Raw genomic sequence first — 23,505 nt, forward strand, 5'->3', positions numbered from 1 at the left:
TTAATGTTTTCTTACATACCATTATACTAGCTGGGCAGCCAAAAATATTTGTTGTGAGCTACATGGGGCCACGGGGCTGTGAGTTTGACATGCTTGATCTAAATTCATTTCTATCTCCTCTCTATGTCTGATTTCCTTCTAGCTAAAACATGTCAGAAGACGTGTTCAATTTGGCTCTTGCTCTTTGCACAAATAATTCCATCTGGCGGGTAATTGCATGGGTAGAAAAATGGGCACAACCCCATAGGACACAAGCAACAAAGACTTTGTGTGAATATAAGATGTTTCTTATCCACCATTTTTTATCTGTGTGTCTTTGTGAGCCCAGCCTACAGTTCTCTTGCTGGTCATCCAAGTGGCAGCAAAAACCTACCTGGAAATGTCATTGCATAGATCATCTCAGGTGTGGAACTGCTCATTCACGGGGATGTGGGGAGGATGACCAAGGCCAAGGTCAGCAGACAAGCCGCCGGCTGGCTGGCTGCTTTGTGTGAGCTTCCTGTTTACCCTGAAATTCTATGTCCAGTCATTGTCCTTCCCCACTGGGTGGACTTCCCATCTCCCTGCACAAGAACATGAAAAAAAGGGAAAAATCAAAAACACTTTGTCCAAGCTGCAATGGCTGTAAGCAGCAAGGAGATTTAGATGCACAGGCCTGCGGATCTGAAAGAAATGGTGTATGTCTCAGCCCTACCGCCATTCACCAAGGCAGGGGCTTGAGATCCTCACTGTATCTCAAAGCCTTGATTTATTCATCTGTTATATGAGAACAATAGCAATACCTACATCACAGGACTTTTATGATGGTTAAATGATAAACATGTAAAGTGTTTAGCACCATGCTTGGTACCTAGCAAGCATGACAAAAGAATGAATAGCTTCTAGTATCAGTGTTGTTAGCACGGTGATGCTAGTTGTAAAAACAGTAGCAGGAGGAGGAAGAATTGTAGGAGGGTGGTGTTGATGGTGGTCATTGTGCCAGGAGAAGAATAAGATGGAGATTTAATAGAGTGGCAGTGGTGGTAGTGGTAGTAGTAACAGGTGCAGAAGGATTTATAGATACGATAGTAGGGATGGTAGTAATTGTAGCATTAGTAGTGGTAGACATAGAACTAGTAATAGCTCCAGAAATCATAAAAGGACTTGAAACTAGCCTTAGCAATAATTATAACAACAACAATAATAGTGATAACAATAGCAAGAATAGTTTTTACAAATGTCCTCCCCATCCTCTTGGGCCCATGCTCCCAAGATTACCAGGACTGGCTGAGTAGTAAGCACTGTACAGTGGCTAGTTTTGAAGAGTCCCTGATATATTTGAAGTTCCAAAGAACAGATGAACCTGGCCTATTAAAAAATGAAATCACTTTTGAAAGATTCTAGGAGATGAGCCTGGGGTCTGCCACATGGGGAGCAATGGACCTCCTGAAGGACACACAAGGGAACACACATGAGTGAGCATGAACACCCCGTTTCATTCATGACCCTTGGTAGTAGTGAAAAGCTCTAAAGGGGAAAAGGAGAGACTGGCATTGATCTGTGCCACTCAACACCAGGCATTGTCACTTGCCCCATGTATTTCTATGCAGAATAGCAAGAGGTGGAGGCTCATGTTACAAAGGAAAGAGCAAAGGCTCAGGGGTGTGTAGGAACTTGGCCAAGGTCATGCACTGGCAGAAGGAGAACCAAGATTGGAGTCCTGATCTGTCCATCTCACCAGGGACCTGCCCAGACTCCTCTGGCCCTCACATCTCCCTCGCCTGAAGGCCTCGTTGGGTTATTGAGCACAAAAAGCTTCGTGTGCACTTGGTCTCTTACTAACTCAGGGCATTAGTTTGTTCTCATCGTGACTGTGACTCCTCAAGAGAAACCAGAGGATTTTCTTTCCATCACATATGATGTCCAATAAAAAAATAAAAAGAAAAGAAAAGCAAACAACAACAAAAACATTTTGTTGCTCAACTATCACGTGCTGGCAATTGCCCTCCAGATGGAGTTATTTGTGCAAAGAGCCAAATTGAACACGTTTTCTGAGGTTTTAACTAGAAAGGAATTGTACATAGAGGGAAATAGAGGTGAGTTTAGATCCAGTTCTATCCCTCACTATCTGAGAAATAAGAAAATAGCCAATTGCATTGCCTCCCTGAGCCAGTTTCCACATTTCTAAAACAATCAAATTTCTCTCTTAAAATGTAGATGCTTAGTGAAAAGTTAAGTGTAGTGCACAGCATGGGACCTGGCAGTTGATAAATAGCAGCTGTGGGCAGAGGAGAAGGAGCTGGATTACTGGCTCAGCCCTTGACTAGCTGGGTGACTTTGACCAGCTCTTAACCACTGATCACCTCAATTGCTCTCCTGTAAAATGAGGTGATATGATAGGATCTTTTAAGGTGAGGAGTCGTTGAATGAATAACAGTTCCTATACTTGGGAGTTTCTGACATACAGTGGGGCCTTGACTTACGAGTTTAATTCATTCCATGACGGAGCTCGTAACTCAAATTACTCGTATGTCAAATCAGTTTTCACCATTACAATGAATTGAATGCTGGGCTGATGTTGTGGTGTTCACTGTGACGTTCGCTGAGCCAACTAGCTGTGGGGTATCTGAAGCTGGCTCGTAACCCGAATTTTAGCTCGCAACTCAAAGCAAAAAAATCTAGCCGAGAGACGGCTCGTATCTCGAAAAACTCCTTATTCGGGACACTCGTAAGTCAAGGTCCCACTGTGTAGTTAATGCTCAATGACTTTTAGAAATTAGCACCAGTGATTATCCATGTTATGTCAGGTGGATAAGAAGGAATATGAGGCAAGACAGTATCATCTGAGGAAGAGAGGCTGCCCAAGAAGGGGCTGGAACAGAGGCTGTTTTTCTGGAAGGATGGAGGCTCCACAGATTCCTGGCATATGCACGGTGGTGGGGAAGGGTGTGGCTCTCACAGAGAATTGGGAACAAATGTATTGATAACGCACTAATTAATAGTTAGAATATCCACCTTCTGCCCCCGGGAAGCTGGGGTAGAGGCCGCAGCTGAAGGCCGTTCCTCAGCTGCATCTGGACCGGCCAGCCCGCATTTGGACATTGGGGGCGTCTTCACATTTACATTCCACGGCCTCGCCACGCATCCTACTCCGCACACTGTGTTCTGATTTGTCACTTTTTTAGGGTAGGATTATGTCTCTGAGTAAGCTGATTAGTGTTAGACTGATTGTTTTAAAATAACTCGAGCGGCATCTGAATTTATTTACATACATGATATTGCCTTCTATAAACACAGCTGTATGCAGAAAGAAAATTCAACGGTATTTTAGGAAGTTAAGCCAACAGTTTAGCTGTAATAACGGCAGCCTCCTAGTTCTGGTTTCTCTTTATTTTATTTTTTTCTTTCTGGATTAAGTTTTTCCATGAGGGTTGGGCCGAGGACTCCTGCCCAGAAGGGTCTGAGGCCTGTGAGGGGTTTGAAGTTCTGGGGAAGATGTCGCCGGCTGGCAGAAAGTGTCTTCAAAGGTGGCTCTGCAGAGGAAAGTGAGCTGATATGCAGTCCTGGCATGGATTTCACACGGCCATGCTCACTTCTGTGCCAGCATGGAAACTGTTAGCAGCGTTCAGACTGTTTCGAACTTCTGCCTGCATAGAGAAGGGCTTTTTTGACTTTGTGGATTCCATGTGCATTTATTGAGCATCCCTGTGTGTGGGCAGACTCTTTGTTGGCTCTGGAGATATAGTAATTAACAAGTAAGATACAGACCCTGCCCCATGGAAGTCAAAGTCTACTGACAGAGTTAGGCCATCAGGAAGAAGGCATGAAAACCACTTTATAACAGAATATGGCAGGGACACATAAGGGGATGAATACATTCAGCCTGGCTATGGGCAAGGGAGGGAGAGCTAGTGGGATGGGGGAAATTCCTTTGAAGAAATGGAATTTAAACTGAGAACTAAAGGGTGAAGATGAATTGGCTAACTGAAGAAGCAAGAAAAGGTGTCCCCTGGAAGGGAAAGGCGTTTGCTGTGTAGGAATGAGCAGAGCTGGGTCCATGTGGCTGTAGAGGAGAGAGTGAGATGAGACTGAAGATGAAGTCAGAAGCCAGAGAAAACAGGCTCCAGCAGGCCCTCTTTTCCACTCCAACCTCCACACCACGGGGATCCAGAGATGGTTTCAGTCATGGAGTGGCGTGGTCAGATTTGTGTTCCAAAATGATCACGCGGACCCAGCCAGCATGGCTCAGTGGTTGAGCATCAACCTATGAACCAGGGAGGTCATGGTTTAATTCCTGGTCAGGGCACATGCTTGGTTGCAGGCTCGATCCCTAATGTGGGGCATGCAGGAGGCAGCCAATCAATGATTCTCTCTCGTTGATGTTTCTCTCTCTCTCCCTCCTTCTTCCTTTTTCTCTGAAATCAATAAAAATACATATATATTTTTTAAATCACTTGGGCTGCCAGGGGAGAATGGATTTGTAGGAAAGCCAACAATGGCCCTGGCCTATCAGTCAATTGGCTACTGCAGGAAAATAGGTGAGAGAGGAGGGTGATTAAGGAAGATGGAAATCCATCGTCAGATTGAGATGGAAGTCGGAGTTTCATCAGTGGGGTTCATGTTTGAGGAAAGGGAAATGTTCAGTCCAGTTACCTTTTTCTTTTTTGTTGCCTGGGCAACAGTATGGATGGTGGTGCTGTTTAAGGAGAGAGAGCAGGTAGGAGAACCGTTTTAGGGGTGGGTCAAGGAAATGAGGAGCTCTCTTGAACTATATAAAATTGAAGATGATTACGGACTCCTAATGAAGACAGTGAGAAGACAGAAGATGCTTAGGTCTGAAGGTCCCAGGAAGGAAGTGGGCTGGATAGTTTGGAGATAATGAAAACATGCAGAATCACAGGAGTGGATGAGATGACCAAGGGGAGGAGTAGATGGAAAAGAGAGGTTTGTGAAGAAAAGAGCTGCGTGAAAACATCCCTGGTCAGCTCAAGGCAATGCAGGTAGCTAGACGTTCTGTTTGGGGAACAAGTCGCTGAAACAGGTTGCAGTGGTCGGCAAACTGCGGCTCGGCAAACTGCGGCTCGCGAGCCACATGCGGCTCTTTGGCCCCTTGAGTGTGGCTCTTCCACAAAATACCGACTTCTGCCTTTTGCGCATGGGCCACGAAGTTTCAATCGCACTGCACGTGCGCACCCACACATGGTATTTTGTGGAAGAGCCACACTCAAGGGGCCAAAGAGCCGCATGTGGCTCGCGAGCCGCAGTTTGCCGACCACTGGGTTAGGGTATCATAGGTGGGACGCAGGAAGTAAGCTGTGCACACAAAGCAGGGCCCTGATTCCAAAAAAGAGGCTTTACACCACTTGTCCCCTAGGTGCCACAATGCAGGAAAACGTCAGGGTTCAACCCAGAAAAGATTTATGTCGGCGCTTTAACGCTGCCCATTTTGAAATCCAGGGCAGACGGGCGATTTATAAGGCACTGGTGCTTGATCACTTTTTCGTGGAATTCTGACTGTAACACGTTATTCCTTTGATAATATAAGCTCTTGTTATATTTTAATTTGTTGCCAAAAAGTCTTCTGGGTAAAGTGGAAACTTTCTCTAGTGCCCAAGAAAAAGGAAAGAAAAATAAGAAGAAATAAAAGTTGGTGGGAAGATAATTTTCCTCTAAAAATTCTTCCACGGGAAAGTTATCTTGTTAGAGTTGCTGACATATTTCAAGAGGCAACTGGGTGGAAGCAGGAATGGGTCCTATCCCAGTTCTGTCACTCACTAGCTCTGTTACCTGGAGCAAGTCACTTAACCTCTCTGTGCCTCAGGTGCCTCATCTATAAGATAGAGAAAATGATAGTAACCATCTCATAGGTTGATATAAAGATGATTTTGTTAGAAATTCTAACACATATAAGTACTTCCTAAGTATTAGCTAGTAACATTTTCATTTAGGCAACAGGAGTCTACAACAGAGAGAGAAACCTCAATTGTTATGTAATCAATTACTGATTAATTCTGTGGCTCAGGCAATTATGGTAAACAGCTTAAATTTCCAATAACTAGGAAATGATTAAAATTTCAGCCCATAAATGTGATGAAATATTAGAGATTTAAAGTTATTTTATGTATGTGTGAGTGACTATATATCACTCAAATGTACATTTTGTATGCAAAATATGCTATTTTTGCTAGAAAATTCAGAATTGGGCATGAGATAGAGACATTGATTTGCATTGTACATTTTCTGTAATGATTGAATGCTATTGGATATAGGATTTATTTTTTATATATTTCTGTATCAAAGACAATTAATACTTTTAGATCAGCATTATTGATATAAAACTTACAGTTCACTAATTTTGAGAATATAAATGATAAGTTTTGATAAATGTATCTGGTTGTGTAATCATTTCTACACTCAACATATAGGACAATCCCATGATGCCCCTTCCAACCACTTCCCTCCTCCCATCCCAGCCCCTGAAATCCACTTTGATGATATTTTCTGGTGCAATTACTTTCAATAACTTTAATTTTGCTGCATCTAGAATTTTATATAAATGGAATCATACTGTATATAGTCTTTGAGTGTTATGGCCTTCAATTAGCATAATGCTTTGAAGATTTAACCATGTTATTGAAGGCATCAGTAATTTGTTCTTTTTCATTGCTGAGCAATATTCCATTGCATGGATATATCACAATCTATTCAGCAGTAGACAGTCATTTGAGTTGTTTATAATTATGGGCTATGTTAAATAAAGCTGTTATGATCATTATAGCCCAGTCTATGTAAACATAAGTTTTCATTTAATTTTGGAAGATATCTAGGAGTGGATCCCTGGGTTGTATGAAAAGCGTGTATTTAACTTTATAAAAACTACCAAATGGTTTTCCAAAGTAACTGTAGTATTTCACATTTCCACCAGCACTGTGTGAGGGCTCCAGTTATCCCACATTCCCACTTATATTTGGCATTATCGCACTTTTCAATTTCAGCCATTCTACTGAATGTATCATTGTATATCTTGTAATTTTAACTTGCATTTCCTTAGTTACAAATGATGTTGATGATATTTTCTGGTGCATGTTTGTCATTTGCATCTCTCCTCTTTGGGGAAGTGTCTTTCAAATATTTTGCCAATTTTTAAATTAAGTTGTTTGTCTTCTTCTTGCTAAGTTGTAAGACTTACATTTTGATATTCTGGTTATAATTCTTTTATCGGATATTTGTTTTATAAATGTTTTATCCCAATCTCAGTTTTTTTCTTCTTTAAATAGCAAATGTTTTAACTTTGTTAAAGTTGAATATCTTACTACTTTGCCTTTACACCTCATGATTTTGGTGTTCTTAGCTATAAATTCAATTTCTTTAATAGGTTTAGGGCTATACTGGTTATCTGTTTCTTCTTGAAGGAACTTTGGTTGTTTGTGTCTTTCAAGTGATTTGCCTATTTTATTTGTTATTGTATCTATTGAAATGAAATTATACATAATATTCCCTTGTTATTCTTATAATATCTGCAAGATCTATTGTGATCTCATTTTTTTAACAATAACATTTATTTCTCTTTTTTTAAATATATATCTTTATTGATTTCAGAGAGGAGGGATAAAGAGAGAGAGATAGAAACAGCAATGATGAGAGAGAATCATTCATCGGCTGCCTTCTGCACGCCTCACACTGGGGATCGAGCCCGCAACCTGAGCATGTGCCCTGACTGGGAATCAAACCATGACCTCCTGGTTCATAGGTGGATGCTCAACCTCTGAGCTACACCGACTGGGCTGTTTTTAAAAAAATATATTTGATGTTACTAATTTGCATCTTACCTCCCCCTCCCACTAGTGTGCATGTGCTCATGTGTGTATTTTCAGTCTGGTTAAAGGTTTGCTATTTGTATAGATCTTTTCTAAGAACCTGCTTCTTGTTTTATTGATTTTCTTTGTTGTTGTTCTGTTTTAAGTGATGATTGCTCTTATCTTTATTATTTTCTTGCTTCATCTTCCTTTGTTTTAATTTCCTTTCTGCTAATTTATTAAGTAGATCAGCTAAGATAACTAATTTGAGACCTTTCTATTTTATAGTATAATTTTTCCTCTAAGTGCTGTTGAGGCTGCATCTCACATATTTTAATATCTTATATATTCATTTAAAAATATTATCTAATTTCTCTTATTTCTTTTTTGGTCAATAAATTGTTTAATTGTCTTTAATTTTCAAATGTCTGCAGATTTTCCGCATATTCTTCTGTTACTACTAGTTTAATTCCATTGTAGTCAAAGATCATATTATACATGATTACAACTGTGTTAAATTAATTTAATTCTGTTTTATGGCAAGAAGATAATTTATCTCAGTGAATATTTCATGTGCACTGAAAAAGCATGTGTGTTATTCTGTTAAAGGATGGAGTGTTCTATAGGTGTCAAGTAGGTCAAATTGGTTGATAGTGTTGTTTGAGTCTTCTACATTCTTACTGATTTTCTGCCCACTCATTCTGTCATCTACTGAAAGAGGAGTCTTGATATCTCCAAATATAATTGAGGAGTTGTCATTCTTCATTTCAATTTTGCATCATGTAATTTGAAGCTCTCTTTTAAGTACACATATATTTACAATTGTTATGTCTTCTCGATGAATTGACCCCTTGACCTTATGAAATATCCTTCTTTTTCCTTGGTAATATTCCTTGTTCTGAAGTCTACTTTTTCTGATTTTATATAGGTCTTCAGCATTCTTCTGCTTTATGTTTGCTTGCTATATCTTTTGCCATCTTTTTAACAAGTCTGTGTTTTTATGTTTAGAGTGGGTTTCTTATAGAAGCATATCATTGAGTGTGATGTTAATTTCTATGGTACCAGTTATTTGGTCAAACACCAGTCTAGATGTTGTTGTGAAGGTAATTTTTAGATGAGACTAATATTTAAATCAAAGCAAATTACCCTACTTGATGTGAGTGACTTGCATCCAATCAGTTGAAGGCCTTAAAAGACTAAGGTCCCCTAAGAAAATAGCAATTCTGCCTCTAGGTTTCTTTCAAACTCAGAATTGGAACATCATTTCTTCTTTGTGTTCATAGCCTATATGCCTGCCCTGCAAATTTTGGAGTTGTCAGCCCTCACAATCACGTGAGCCAATTACTTAAAGTTAATCTCTCTCTACATACATCCTGTTGGCTCTGTTTCTCTGAAGAACTTGCCTAACACATTGGGTCTTGTTTTTTAATACATGACACTCTGATTTTTAATTAAATTTTTAGACCATTTATATTTAATGTAATTATTGATATGGTTGGGTTTAATCTATCATCTTTCTATTTGTTTATATTTAATTCTTCTGTTCTTTCTTCCTTTCTTTCTTCTTGCTCTGCCTGGAGTCAGTTGTTAAGGTGAGAGGATAAATACTTCTATTTTGTTTCACATTAATCAGAAATGGAAATCTGGAGTTATTACTTCTCCAGTGTTTCTCTAGAAACTAATATTCTTAATCAGAAATTGTGAAGATTTTGCAAAATTATAGGAATGTATATTTTAATAGTGAAAAACAAGATATACATGTGCATGAGCACATTATTATTATGCCAACTATACAAAAACATGGTATGAAAATATATTATGGGTCCTAATTGTGTTTGTCTTTAGATGCCAGGACTATATAGTTTTCATCCTTTGTAATTTAAATTTTTTTTCTAATATTTTATAATGAAAATTTATAAATTGCTTTTATGTTGTAAAAGTAAACTTTATTTGAAATAATTAAATGCTGAGGAAATAATTATAAAGTAGAGAAGTCTCATCTACAAATGAATCATTTTGTACATGAATTAATATGCATATGCACATTATCTTTTCATGGACCCAACCCTGTCCTTGACAGTTTTTCCTCACATTTATTTCCAAAATATAATAAACATAGATTAAATAAAATAATATAGTTATCAAGATGGAGGTAAAAGCCCAAGAAGTAGGAAATAAAACGAGTGGCAAGTATAAGGGTTGAATAGAGAATAGGGAGAGGGTCATGAAAAGGAAGCAATGTAATTTTAGCAGAAAAACTAGACTAAGGGAAGCTTTGGGCATTGAACAAAACTTACCTGTGAGCTTACTGGCAGCCAAAACAAAGAGGGGAAATAGTGGTACTCATAGCTCTCAGAGATAAGCCAGAGGTTATTTCATCTAAGGAACCTTTTTCAATTTTATTTTGTCCAGTTCTCACTTCTAAAAGAATATTTATCAAAGAAACATTCGCCAGATAGAAATGTTGTGCTCAGCTTTTTGAGGACAAAAGACAATTCCAGGCATCGACGCTTTCCTTAATGGAACTGGATTCCTAGAGAAAAAGGGAGACAAGATACATAAACCTGGAATAGTTTCAGACTAAAACAAGACAGTGTTTGATTGATCTTGAAGTCAAAAGCCTGCAAGATTCCAGTTAAATGTTCATCTTTGGTTCTTAATGGATGGGTGAGTGTGGCTAGGCAGGGTGGAGGAAAAGGCATGGTAAGGGAAATGTACGACACAGAGTAGGGCAAAGAAGGAGATGAGGGCATTGCACATGGACTGGGACTTGAGGTGGTGAGTGTGACTATTGGGGAGCACAGGTTATATGGAAGTAAACACACCATGGCTTCGATAGGAGATTATCCCGTTCAGGGCACACCGTAGTCCTGAGTGTCCTGGTGGAGAAAGCATTGACAGTAGACCCACAAGCTCTCAGTTCTTAAATTGTCACATCTTGGCTAAACTAAAAGACTTAAAGAAAAGGAATTCAATGTCCACCACATTGAGGTTTCAATAAGGCTGAATAAAGTTTTATATTTTAATAGAAATGATGTGCCAGACTCTGCTCTATGCATTAAAGCATTTTGTTCCATTTTAAAGACAATGCAAAACCTCACATACGGGAGGTAATACTTTTCAGTCCAAACACAGTCTTCATAATTTGTATAACATATTGATGTAACAAGGCATTTTTGGCCAGCTGAGCTAAGACTCAGAATTCCTAATGGAAAGTTCCCTGACCCAGAGACCGCAATTTAGCAAAGAGGAGTCTGGGTTTGTTGAAAGGGCTAGGAAGACCACAGGATGGATGAAGTTTCTATCCTGGCTTTTATATGAACCTGAGTTTGAGAGCCTATGAATGGAGGATGGAGGGCCTGAAATACACATGTTGCTGGTGAGTGGATGTGTGTGTTGTTGTTACTGCTTTTGGGAAGAAGCAAGTTGCTCTGGGATAGAATAATAGAAACCAGGAGGTTCCTTTCAAGAGCAATGATCACCTTTGGCCCTTGTATCAGCCAGAATCTAGTCAGGAGAACACAAACCACACTAGGTGTTTTAGCTAAAGAATTCAATGAAAGAACTTGATTAGACAGGCATTGGAAGACGTAAAAGGCAAACACGGGGACACCGCGGTCACGCAGCTATAACTGTAGGGCCACACCTAGGGCCTAGGGACAGAGCCTAGAATCTAGGCCCTAGATAGAGGGATTTCAGAATCCAGGAGCTCAGAGGAGAAGCGTGGTGGGTCAGGGGCTTCTGAGGAGCAGTTGACTCCCTCAGCAGAGGGCCCCTGGAGCTGAGACTCAGAAGCCTGGGAAATCGGTGTTGCTTGTTGGTGTTCATACCTCCAAAGGGGCACAATAAGACTGCTTCTGGGAGTCTCCAAGGACTGGAATCTGGAGTCAATGGCAGGGATTAAGTACTATTGCCAAGGTGAAGCGAGGCTGAGAGGAACGGCAAGCCAAGAGAAGGTAGCAAATCCCATCTCCCTCCATCGCCTTGCAGTCTGCCTCTTGCGCCCCCTATTGGCAGATCCCAGTAGGGAACCAGCTGCAGGTAGGCAGAGCCCCAGCCCAGCCTCACAGAGGAGAGTGAGACGGAGCCCCGTGAATGGGACACGCAAGCTTCATAACCAGATCCTTCCTGCGATCTCACAAAGGCTAGCACAGGATGGGGTGCTTCCTGGCCACATGAAAATGAACCATCACAGGCCTATTTTGAGGAATGACTATATAGCCCCACCCCATAACAAAGAACAGAATCTCCGGAGGATGAGGCCCAGAAATCAGGATTTTAAAAAGATTCCCAGGTGATTCTAATGTGCAGCCAAGGTTGAGAACCGTTGGACTATAGGCTTTGCGCTAAGATGAAAACATTCCCGTTTCTTACTTGATTTTCTCCTTACAATTACCCAAGAGGTGAGCATGATTTCTGTTTTACGAGTAGAGTATTTGAAGCCCAGAGAATTTGAGTAACTTTCAAAGGGTCACAAAGCAAGAAGCTGGGAGAGGCACCAGATAAGCAGAGTTAGTGACTCCCAACACTGTTCCTTTTCACTAATTGAAAACTCTCTCTATACCCTCTTTGCTCATACTAAGCTGATATAAACGCCAAACAATAAATTTAATTTAAATAAAAGGAATTACATCTTCCTCAAAATGTGTAAGTTCCTTGAGGTCAGCATTGTGGACACAGGCAACCAGCACAGCACCTGGATATATATAGGTATTCAGTGAATATTCATTGAAAAAACAGGTGAATATGTTTAACTTCCTCTAGCCTTCTTTGAGTATTGTAGGAAAGTGGATCCAGGTATATAATTGATACCCAAACAGTTAAAAATTATGGGTAATGCATGTGTATGTCTAAGACATATTTCACCGCTACACAAAGCAAAGCAAAGCAAATGCCCGTGAGGGCAGAGGGGAGCACATGCCACGGACATGCCGTCTGTCCTTCTTCTGCGGGACTACATGGAGTCTTCAAGTGAGACAAATGTGAATACATATCTGATCATTGAATTAACTATCCCATTAAACTATGGCCACTTCTCCCCCACCCCCCACCCATCCCCCACCCAACCCCAGCCTATCATTAGCCGCTATCTGGAATCGACAGTAGAGTAATTTGAACTCTGGTTCCCAGGGGCCTATTCTTTTACTTCCTGCTGTAGGAATACGGTGTGTATTGATTAGATATCAGACTGTAATGGGCTTCCAATCTCTCTGCCTTAAGATATATGATGGAGATGACAGGAAACAGATACCCTGTTACTACTTGTAAATAGTCTGGTTGAACAAAATGGTTGGTAACCTCTTCGGTGCCAGACAACTTACCATCAGGAAGAAGAGACGTTGTCACTCTTTCCAATATGATTTCTTGCAAAGGGGAGGCATGGGATTTCCTGTGGGGCCAGAGCCACTGCCCCAGACTGCCATCAGCTCTGGAAACTCTGCCTGGAGGAGGGCCTGCCTGCAGAGCTAACCCTTGGGGAGTTCAGATGGCTCAGGCCGCCACCCTGTGCAAGTGCGGGAAGGAAAGAGGGCTTGGAGGCTGAACAGAAGCCAGAGTAGGGCTCTTCTTTTACCAGCAAGACTTGGAGCCCGTCATTCCTGGAGCCTCAGTTTCCTCATCTGTGAGATGGAGGAAATACTTCCATTCACAGCACAATTGCAAATATTGAGTAGAAGTGCATTCAGAGTAGCTAAGACAGAGCCTAGTGCCTGGCTGATTTCCTCTCTTTCCCCCATCCCAGCCCTACCCCTGAGATAAAATATTTCCTGGGATTCTGACAGTGCAAGTTCAGACCCCAAAGAGCACACAACAGTGGCATTTGCAGGCAAATGACTGAGAGTCCCAAGCTGAGCTGGACTTCCTGGGGCCCTGGAGCAAAGGCCGGGTCTACAGTGCCGAGGGCAGCCCGGCCAGGCTCGGAGAGCTCCCTGCCGGAAGTTGACCTGGGCTGGCTGTATGGGTTTTGCTCACATCCTGCACTCGGGCCTGTGATGTTGGAGTGAGCAGAGCCCTCACTCAGGGTCTGGTAACTGCAAAGGCAGATCCAGAGTTGACGGGTGACATCCTCCCCTCCCTGTGGCCATGCAGGCGCCAAGGAAAAGCTCAGCTCCGCCCTCCCTGATATGGACTCGGTTTTGCAAGGAAGGGGGTGTCTTCTCTTGGATCTTGAGCTTCCTTCCCTTTTCTTATCAGGAAAGATGACTAAAAAGCACGTTCAGGAAGGATTCCGAAGGATGACTGAACTTTTAAGGGGGGGCCGCAATGGGAGTTTATACGTTTTTAATTGCACCCGCCTGAAGCTCGTTCTCATTTATTACCAGCCATATCGGCCACTTATCTGCCACTTCTCTAATCTTTGCCCTGCAAACAGATGTGACCCCTGGTCAAGTAAGATAAATGGAGAATAAAAATGGCTACCTGCTGGTAACTGATTGGAAGAGAAGGGGACCAAACACCAGGAGATCAAGTTAATCCTGGATTCCTTCCCAACCTTTCCACAGCCACCGCTTCTGTGGGTGAAAACAAAATCAAGCGGCCCCAGCCTCCTCCTTTGCTAACATTTCCCCATTTCTCCTTCCGCCCCTGCCCCCTTTAGAATAAAGAGATCAATAAAACCAGCTCTGAGGGAGGAAGGAACCGCTCTCCACGCCGGTATCAAATGCCCTATCTCTGGAGCACGTGGAGAAGGGCCAGTGTGGAGTGAGTGACTTAACTGCACATTCCAAAAGCACTGAATCCATAGTATTGGCTTCATCAGCATTGTCCCTTCCAGAGGTGGCTCTTAATTCGCCCAGCAGAGGATTGGAGAAAGGAACTGTGCCCGTTACCTTCACTGCAGAGGGGTCTGGCCAAGAAAGAAGGAGACATGTGTAATGACGGTCACCATCTGTCGAATGTTCCAGTTACGCCAGGCCCACACTAAGTTCCTGAGGTTCCACATCTCCTTTCATCCTTGCAAAAATTCTCTGAAGACAGTCTGCTTCTTTCGTTCTACAGGCGAGGATGACTGAGGTTTGAAGAAGTCAGGAAATGCCTCCTTGTTTGCACAGCTGATAACTGCGAAAGCAGATTTCACGCCTCCAGATCTCTTCCACCCCTCCCTCTCCCATTTCCAAAAGGAGACAGGAAGGCTGCCTCTGAGCCCCCATCATGTCATGTTCCCTGCTCCCCATCAGCAGAATAAAGGAGGGGGTGCAGAGAAGTAATCGAATCCAGCCCTTCATGTTTCAGATGAGGAAACATCAACTCAGAGAGGGAAAGAGACTTGCCCAAGGCCGCACTGCAGAGCTATGACCAGGTTCCCCAATTCTGCACTGTCAGCCCCAAGCCCTTGGCAAAGATAAAACACACTTGTCTGCTCTCTCTGCACCACTTCCCTAGACACAAGCAGGAAATACACTGCTCCTCAATAATATAGACCTATAAGGATCAGGAAAATGGGGAGACAGAAGTTTGACATAATAAAAGTGAGTTTCACAGGTTATTTTATTTATTCCACAAGTTTTGTTGAGCACCTAATATGTACAAATCACAGTTAAATTTGCCTGTGTGTGTGTATGTATTTTTTTTTTTACTTTCAAGTAGCTCTACTAGCGACAAACTTGAGCTTATAAGTAAAATGAGGTAAATATGATTTTAAAAATAATAAAAACTGCAATATCTAAATTGGATGTTCTTACCTAGGAGTAAAATGCTGAGTAATTTAGAAAGAAGGAAATAATGACACTATCATTTGCTGAGTACTTACTCCGGGCCAGGCATTCCACAGACATTACCTCATTTAATCCTCTTGACACTCTTGCAAGGTATTATTATCTCCATTTTACAGATGGAGAAACTAAAGAGTAACAAAATATCACTAAAACCCACATGCCCGGACAGCAAAGAAAGAGCCAAGTTCATTGCAAAGCTGATATTGTAGGTAAGGTACCTCCCCACTTACAAGAGGATTGTTAGGGTCATGTAATAATGATAATGATTTTTTAGAAGTTATATATTGTGCATTTGCAGTGCATCAAGATAATTTCAGACATTATCCTATTTGAACCTCACAACACACCCAGATGGGAAGTGCTATTAGAATCTCCATTTTACAGATGAGAAAACAAAAGTCCAGAGAGGGTAGGTAACCTGTCCAGGGTCACACAGCTAGTACATGATAGAGCCAGGAATCAAATCCCATAAGTGCAGCTCCAGCTCCACACTCTTTACTGGTATACTATATATGTTTTTTTTCAATAAGAAAAATACAATTTAGCCGGGGTAAATGTGTTGTCTCTAAAATATGGTTTTATATGCTAGGTCAAAAAATAACAGAAGGATGTAGGGAGAAAAAAGCTAAACATCAGAGAATAATGAAATCAACAATTCTAGACACATCAAAATATCACAGTGATCACTGACTTCAATCAATGAAAAGGCAGTCATGCCTGAGATTGTGTTTTCCCTTAGGAATTTGATGAATTTTTACCATTTGGCACATATTGTATTATTTCCTTCCCTAAGACTTAAAGCGCTCAGAGAACTTCATTCCGAAAGGCCTTATTGGTGCACGGCTGTGGTTAAGGGACTTTTGATTTTCCCTATTGAATTTCTTACCCAGCAAGGCCGTTCCTGGTAGTAAAGGGGTGTGTTCATTGTTCCCTGCAAGAAAAGCATGCCTGGCTTTTCCATGTGGGTATACATTGGATGAGCAAAGTTTCTTCCACCAGATCTGGGAGAGTTTTCCTCAGGCTGGGAAATGCTGGCTGGCTTTCTGAATCCGTCTGCCCTGATGGTTCCCCAAGGGCTTCCAGAATGCTCTCTGAATGTCCTGTCCCATTTCACCCTTTAAGCTCCAGGGCACAGGAATAGTTGGCTGTGGGAAGGGTGGGCCTCTGTCTTTGCTGCACTGTTTATCTGACTCATAAGTAATTCTCCAGGTCACCCTTGGCCAATATGAGCATCTTCTCCTCATAAGTGCCAACGATCAGTCCATAGAAATAGTATTACTATGCCATCAAAGAAGGCCATCCAGTAAGTGGAAAGTCACATAAGAAAAGTGACATTTCTTAAGTTTCTACCTGATGCCAGGCACTTTACATATTATCTCATTTAATTACCATAAAACCCCTGGAAAATTGCCATGACTGCCCCCAATTTATAGATGAGGAAACCGAGGCATCTCATATGCCAAAGGTTACAGAATGAGTTTAAAATGAATAATTCCAGCTAACATGTATTAGGTTATTGTTATATACCAGACACCATCTCTACTGCTCGACAAATACTACTTCATTTCATTCCACAATAAACCTGAAGGGTAAGCATAATTGTTAACCCTATTTTATAGTTGAGGAAACTGAAGCGCTGAGATGTTAAGCAACTTTTCCCAAGTTGAACAGCTAGGGAGCGTTTTGGAACCAGAGAGCATGATTTTTGAGCTTGCACTCTTAAGACAGACTGAACACATCTGCCCAATGAATCAAAGACTAAGGTCCTAACAACCGTTTTAGAAATGTAAGTGGATGGGAATAGCTCTGGGCAATTGCCAGTCTTGGGATTTAGGGTCAGACAGTCTTAACTGGAAGATTGGTTCTGCTGCTTCCAGCAATATGATCTTAGGCAAGACACCTCAGGGCCTCATCACACCTTCCTTCCAGGCAAAGCAGCAAAGAACACATGAGAGGAAAGTAGGAAAAGTAAACTGTAACAGTAATTGGGGTCCACACATTGGAAGAACCACAGAAAACCAAACAAAAACCCCGCTTCTAAGGAGGAGTCATCTCCAGAGTTGGGGGCACAGCTTGTCCATTTTAAATTTCTCACCAGAAGAGCTGTTTTAATTTTAGAAAAATAAAGAAACAAACCTAAACCAAAACAAATACATAAATTACCCCTCAACAACAATCTGTGAATTTACTTTCACTATATTTTTTTCTTTCATTTGAAACATATTATTTACTTGATTTAAAAAGAAATGAAGACAGCATAGAAGTGTGTGAAATAAGAGGGAACGTTCCTGCCTCCCCTTGCAGGAGAGATGTTTCAGGAGTATGTAGCTGTCTGTTGCCTGTCTCCCTCAGGAACATACAATGGCCAGGCTCTCCTATCAGAGTGTGTGGGTCTGTCTCACTCTTTCTAAGAGCCACAGCAATCCTACTGTGTGGAGGGCCCATCACTTACTTTTCTTCATCCCCCTGCTGAGGGGCATGTAGCTTGTTTCCCCCTAGCTTTAGTTATTACCGGTGCAAAAACATTTCTATTATATTTACACTAGAGGCTCAGTGCACGAAATTCGTGCCCAGGTAGGATCCCTAGGCCTGGCCAGCAATCAGGGCCGATCTGTGGGGTGACCAGCAGGGCAATCGTGGGTGCCCCCACTGGCACCCACATTGGCTGGCCTGGTGCCGCCCGCTCGCTGGCCCACACCCCACCGCCGCCGCCGGTCACCTCCCTCTGCAGGGCAACCAGTGAGGCAATCGGGGGGAGGGGAGCCCTGCTGGCACCTACCTTGGCTGGCCTGGAGTCTGCGGGCTGGGGGCAACTTCTTCATTGAGCATCTGCCCCCCGATGGTCAGTGCACATCATAGCAACCTGTCGTTCCTCCATTTGGTTGATTTGCATATTAGGTTTTTATTATATAGGTTGTGTATTCTTATACAGTTGCATTTTGTAAGTTGATTTAAATGAAAAAGAAACACCAACATTTAAACTGACTAATGGGAAAAACAGTGGAAGGATATTGATAGGTATGTATTGTCCACACATGGGGATGGGGTAGAGAGTGTCTCCAGACCCTGAAGATCTCTCTGGCTGGTGGGACCCTGCACAGTCCCCCTCTGAGTTCCCCCAAGTCCTTCTCCTCCCTTATCCCTCCCTACCAGACCACCCTCCAACCCCTGCCTTTTGTCTGGCTAGAGCAGTGGTCTGCAAACCGCGGCTCACAAGCCACATGCGGCTCTTTGGCCCCTTGAGTGTGGCTCTTCCACAAAATACCATGTGCGGACTCGCATGTACAGCGCGATTGAAACTTCGTGGCCCATGCACAGAAGTCGGTATTTTGTGGAAAAGCCACACTCAAGGGGCCAAAGAGCCGCATGTGGCTCGTGAGCTGCAGTTTGCCGACCACTGGGCTAGACCACCGAGGCAATACCCAGGTCATTCGTTCCATCTTTAGAATCAGCTATTTTTTTTTTTATTTCTCCTGAAAAAATGCTTTTTATTTTATGTAATTATATAATACATAACATATTTATATTGCTTTTTGCACTTTAAATTATTTTTTAGTTTACAGTTGACATGCAATATGATGTTAGTTTAGGTGTAGAACCCTGTGATTAGACTTTATATAACTTACTAAGCAATTACCCTGGTAAATCTCGTACCCATCTGACACCATACCTAGTTATTACAATATTAGTGACTATATTCCCTGTGCTGCACCTTACATTCCTGTGACTATTCTGTAACTACCGATCTGTACTTCTTAATTCCTTCACCTTTTCACACACACCCATCCCCTCTCCCACCGGGCAACCATCAAAATGGTCTGTATCCATGAGTCTGCCTCTTAGAACCAGCTCTTTTGCCTTGGTCTGCCGTCTTACTCACAGCAAAAGCTGATTTAGGACAAAAAAATATATATGTAAGTGTGATTCATTGACTCCTCCTTTTGCTGTTGGGGTCCCAGCCAGGAGTCAGGCGGCGGCTGCGTGATTCAGGTCAGGCATGAACCACATCACTTTGTGAGGTCAATCCAATCAGAGTGAAATTACAGGCCTGATCTATGCCCTCCGTCACCTCTGGCATACCAAAGGGGTGCCCAGAAATTAATCTTTATCTCCTCCGGAAAACCAAAAATTAAGACCAGTTGCCTCAAGCGTCCCAAAGGTTTTTTGCTCTACTTTCTCCCCACTTTTAAGACCAAGGATCAGAACATTGTCTCTGTCTGCCAGCACCGATCATTAGGCTCCCAAGCTCTTCTTTGGGTGAATTGGAGGTAAGAGTGAATGTCTTAAATCAATTCCTGCTATTTTTGGTTTTAAGCCTCGACATGTCAGTTTGCGCGTGACTCTCGGGGTGTCTCAGCATCAATAAGAAGCCTGGCTCCCTGCTCCCCGAAGCCTCCTGGCATTAGCAGTAAGAATATATTTGGATCCGTGAGCTTATTTATCTCCTTGGTTCCTTCCCCACTTCAGCAGCTGGCCTCACGCTAGCTGGGAACTGACAATTCTTTTTGGAAAACTAAGCAAATCTTTCAAAACTGTTTTCAAGTCTTGTAACAGCGCGTTTGTGCTGCTACAGCTAAAGAGCTGTCAGGCCTCCAGCGTGCACCTTGATTTCAGCTCAGCAAACGGAGCAAAATATCCATCTTGTGCATGAAATTGCCTGTGTTCTGCGCGGGGATCTATACTTCTCAGCACCCTGGGCACTTAGCGGGCTGCGTGGGGCTTTTCCTCGCGCTGGGAAATTGGGTCCCGGAGAACAGGCGCCTTCCTGCCTGATGCTGGAAAAGCCATCCCTGAGGAAACAGAATTCAAAGTGAGAGCCATGAATTCTCGCTTAGACTGTTTTTCCTCGAAAAAAAAATGTATTTTTTTTTTTTCTCTTGAGAGAGCACACAGTTGGTGGGGGGATGAGCAAATGTGCATGCTCATCCAAGACTTTTGAAAGTCTAAATCGCTCAGAACCCTGACGGCGCGAACTTATTTCATGCAAACAAATAAACCAGCAACAAGAATGACAACCAAAGCAGCCCTTTATGTGCCATTGGGAAGAGCATCAAGAGCCCTCAAACCCTTTAATTCCACTCATTGGGATTAATTCTCAGGAAAGAAGCCTTTATCCACGTGCCCAAGCACATACAAGGAGAGTCATTAACTATTATTGAAAAGGATGCAAAAAACGGAAAGGAACGATATCTGTTAAACAATAGGAAAATAAATTAGCTCAATCGTAGCACGTCGATTAGATGAAACACTTGACAGCTGTTAACATGAGTGTACAAAAAGAATTTACAAAAATACTATGGCACTTTTTTTTTCAAGTAGGTTTATTGAAGATATAACAAACACACTGAGAAGTGCATACATCATAAGCATATATTTCAATGAATTTTCACAAAATGAATGCACCCACCTAACGGGAACCTGGATGGAAAAGGGCATGAGTTCCCAGCACCCAGGAGCCCTCCCTGTGCCCTTCTGGTCATTACTTCCCCCAAGACCAACTGCTTCTAACACTTTAGGTCAGTTTTACCTAAGTTCAAGTGTGACAAAGGAGTCATACCTTGTATATTCTTTTGTCCTGGCTTCTTTCACTGGATATTTTGCTTGTAAGATGTATTCATGTGGTTGTGTTGAGTTGTAGTCTCCTCATTCCATTCCATTGTGTTAATGAATATTATTTATCCTTTCTACTATTGATGAGTGCTTGGGTTGCTTCCAGTTTTATCCATTATGTATAGGGTGCTTTGATGATTGTTCTTTGGTGATCCTATGTACGCATTTCTGTTGAGTACATACCAAGAAGTAGAATAACAGCTGGGTCATTGGATAGGCATGTATGAAGCTTTCGCAGGGACCACCGAACAGTTTTCCCCATGATTATATGAATTTTACTTCTCCCAACAGTGTATGAGAGCTTCAGTCACTCCAAATAGTCCTCAGCGCAGTGTAGTGTGTCAGAATTATTTTACAATTTAATTTGTGTGAATAAATATTCACACAATAAAAGCTGGAAGGAAATACTTCAACATGCTAAAAGTCAGTAGCTTTGTATGGATGATAGAATTATGTTCCTAGATTTTTTCTTATCATTTCTTCTTGACATTTTCTTATTCTCTGTAAGAGAAAGCATTTATTATTGTGATTCCTGTCTTGTTCATGAGGCAATAGGTGAGGTGGGGGCATTTAGGGTAGGGCTTTAAAATTAGACATGGTCCACCTTTCCATATGACGGTCACTTTCAAATGCCAGTGAACCTGAGAGAAATTGCTGATTTCAATGCACATCTCCATGGCCCATCAAGCATTTCTCCATCTAACCATTCACTCATCCACTCATTAATTTTTTCATTCATTCATTAAACATTCATTAAATGCCTACTTTGTACCAGACTTTTTGTTGCAAAGAAGGGAGTCATTTAAATATTTGGGGGGCTATCATATCACAGTTTTATATTTAGGCATCAATAATTAGCAATATCAAGGATATACTGATAGAAATAAATATAGTACAAATAGCAAATACTTTGAGTGCTCACAACATACTATGCACTGAGCTAAGAGAGTTACATGTAGATAATCATTTAAATGACAATCACCTTATGAGCATATGCATATTTTTTTTACCTCCCTTGAATGTGAAAGCTGAAGCTTAGAGAGTTAGAAACCTTGCTCAAGATTACAAAGCTAGACTGGGATTCAAACCCAGATCTGTAGGCTCCTGGTCCTGCTCTTCCACTCACCAGCCGCACACCTCTTGGCTCTCTTACCTCCTCCCTGGTAGGGACAAATGGATCACAATGGCAAAAGGGAGTGAAATGGAAGAGACGTTAAGCAGGAATCACAAGATAGGCATTGAGTTTGATCTTAAAGAACTAAAAGGGAGGGAGGTTTGGAAGTGAGAGATAAGGTGGGAAAAGGGAATATGATGGACTTTCAACTTATCAAAGGGATGATGTAGTGCAAAATTTGAGTGCCCATCTAGGATCAACCAAGATACATGAAGGCCTGGAATTGGTCTTTTACCCTCCTATGTTGGGAAACCACCTTTTTCCTTACTGCTCCCACTGGCTCTGTTCATACTCTAATTACCACACTGGTATCTGTTATAGCTGCACTATCCAACATGGTGGTCATTAGCCACATGTGGCTATTTAAATTTAAATTAATGAAAATGAAATAATTAAAATGCAGTGCCTTTGTTGCACTATCCACATTTCAAATGCTCAATAGCCAGATATGGCTGTAGGCTCCTACATATAGATCAGTGGTTCTCAACCTTCTGGCCCTTTAAATACAGTTCCTCATGTTGTGACCCAACCATAAAATTATTTTCGTTGCTACTTCATAACTGTAATGTTGCTACTGTTATGAATCATCATGTAAATATCTGATATGCAGGATGGTCTTAGGCGACCCCTGTGAAAGGGTCATTCGACCGCCAAAGGGGTCGCGACCCACAGGTTGAGAACCGCTGATATAGATATAGAACATTACAGGCTATTCTATTCAAAAGTGCTGCTCTATTGTCTGTTTCCTATGTGTGGAAAAGCACATGGGGACAGGGACCGAGTTTGGAGCATGCCCCAATACCTTGTATGGAACCTGGTGATAACAAAGTCCTCAGTGGTTATTAAGTCACTAAGTTGGGACTTAACTGAAAGGGGCCTTATATCCCATGCCTGCTTTCAACAGGAGGAAGTAAGTCTAAGGCTGCCACTGTGACTGGTGACAGATAGATCCTTGGACATGGGACTCTCTAATCAGTGCACTTCCGGTTTTAATGTGCATGTGAGTTGCCTGGGGCTCTCCCTCCTTTATGGTGCAGATCTAGATTCAGCAGATCTGGGATGAAGCGTAGATTCTACATTCCTGAGAAGCTCCCAGGAAATGATGAAGATGTTGGTCTGTTGACCACACTTAAAAGTAGCAAGGCCGTAAGACCAAGGCAAAAGACAAAAAATAAAATGCTAAGGAACAAATCTAGGAAGTCTGGCTATTGGTGTGGAGATTTTGCTTTGACAT

At 41.9% G+C, this 23,505-nt stretch overlaps 1 long non-coding RNA gene across 1 annotated transcript; it reads right to left on the reverse strand.

The window, feature by feature from the left end:
- Positions 1–3,278: 3,278 nt before the first annotated feature.
- LOC132216386 (uncharacterized) lies at positions 3,279–13,856 on the reverse strand. The gene is made up of 3 exons (XR_009448743.1): positions 13,097–13,856; positions 10,073–10,308; positions 3,279–3,712 (listed from the first exon to the last, which is right to left on the reverse strand). It is a non-coding gene; the product is annotated as an uncharacterized LOC132216386 (long non-coding RNA).
- Between the last annotated feature and the right edge of the window lie 9,649 nt (positions 13,857–23,505).

Source organism: Myotis daubentonii, chromosome 15 (assembly GCF_963259705.1).
Source record: "Myotis daubentonii chromosome 15, mMyoDau2.1, whole genome shotgun sequence".
NCBI lineage: Eukaryota > Metazoa > Chordata > Mammalia > Chiroptera > Vespertilionidae > Myotis > Myotis daubentonii.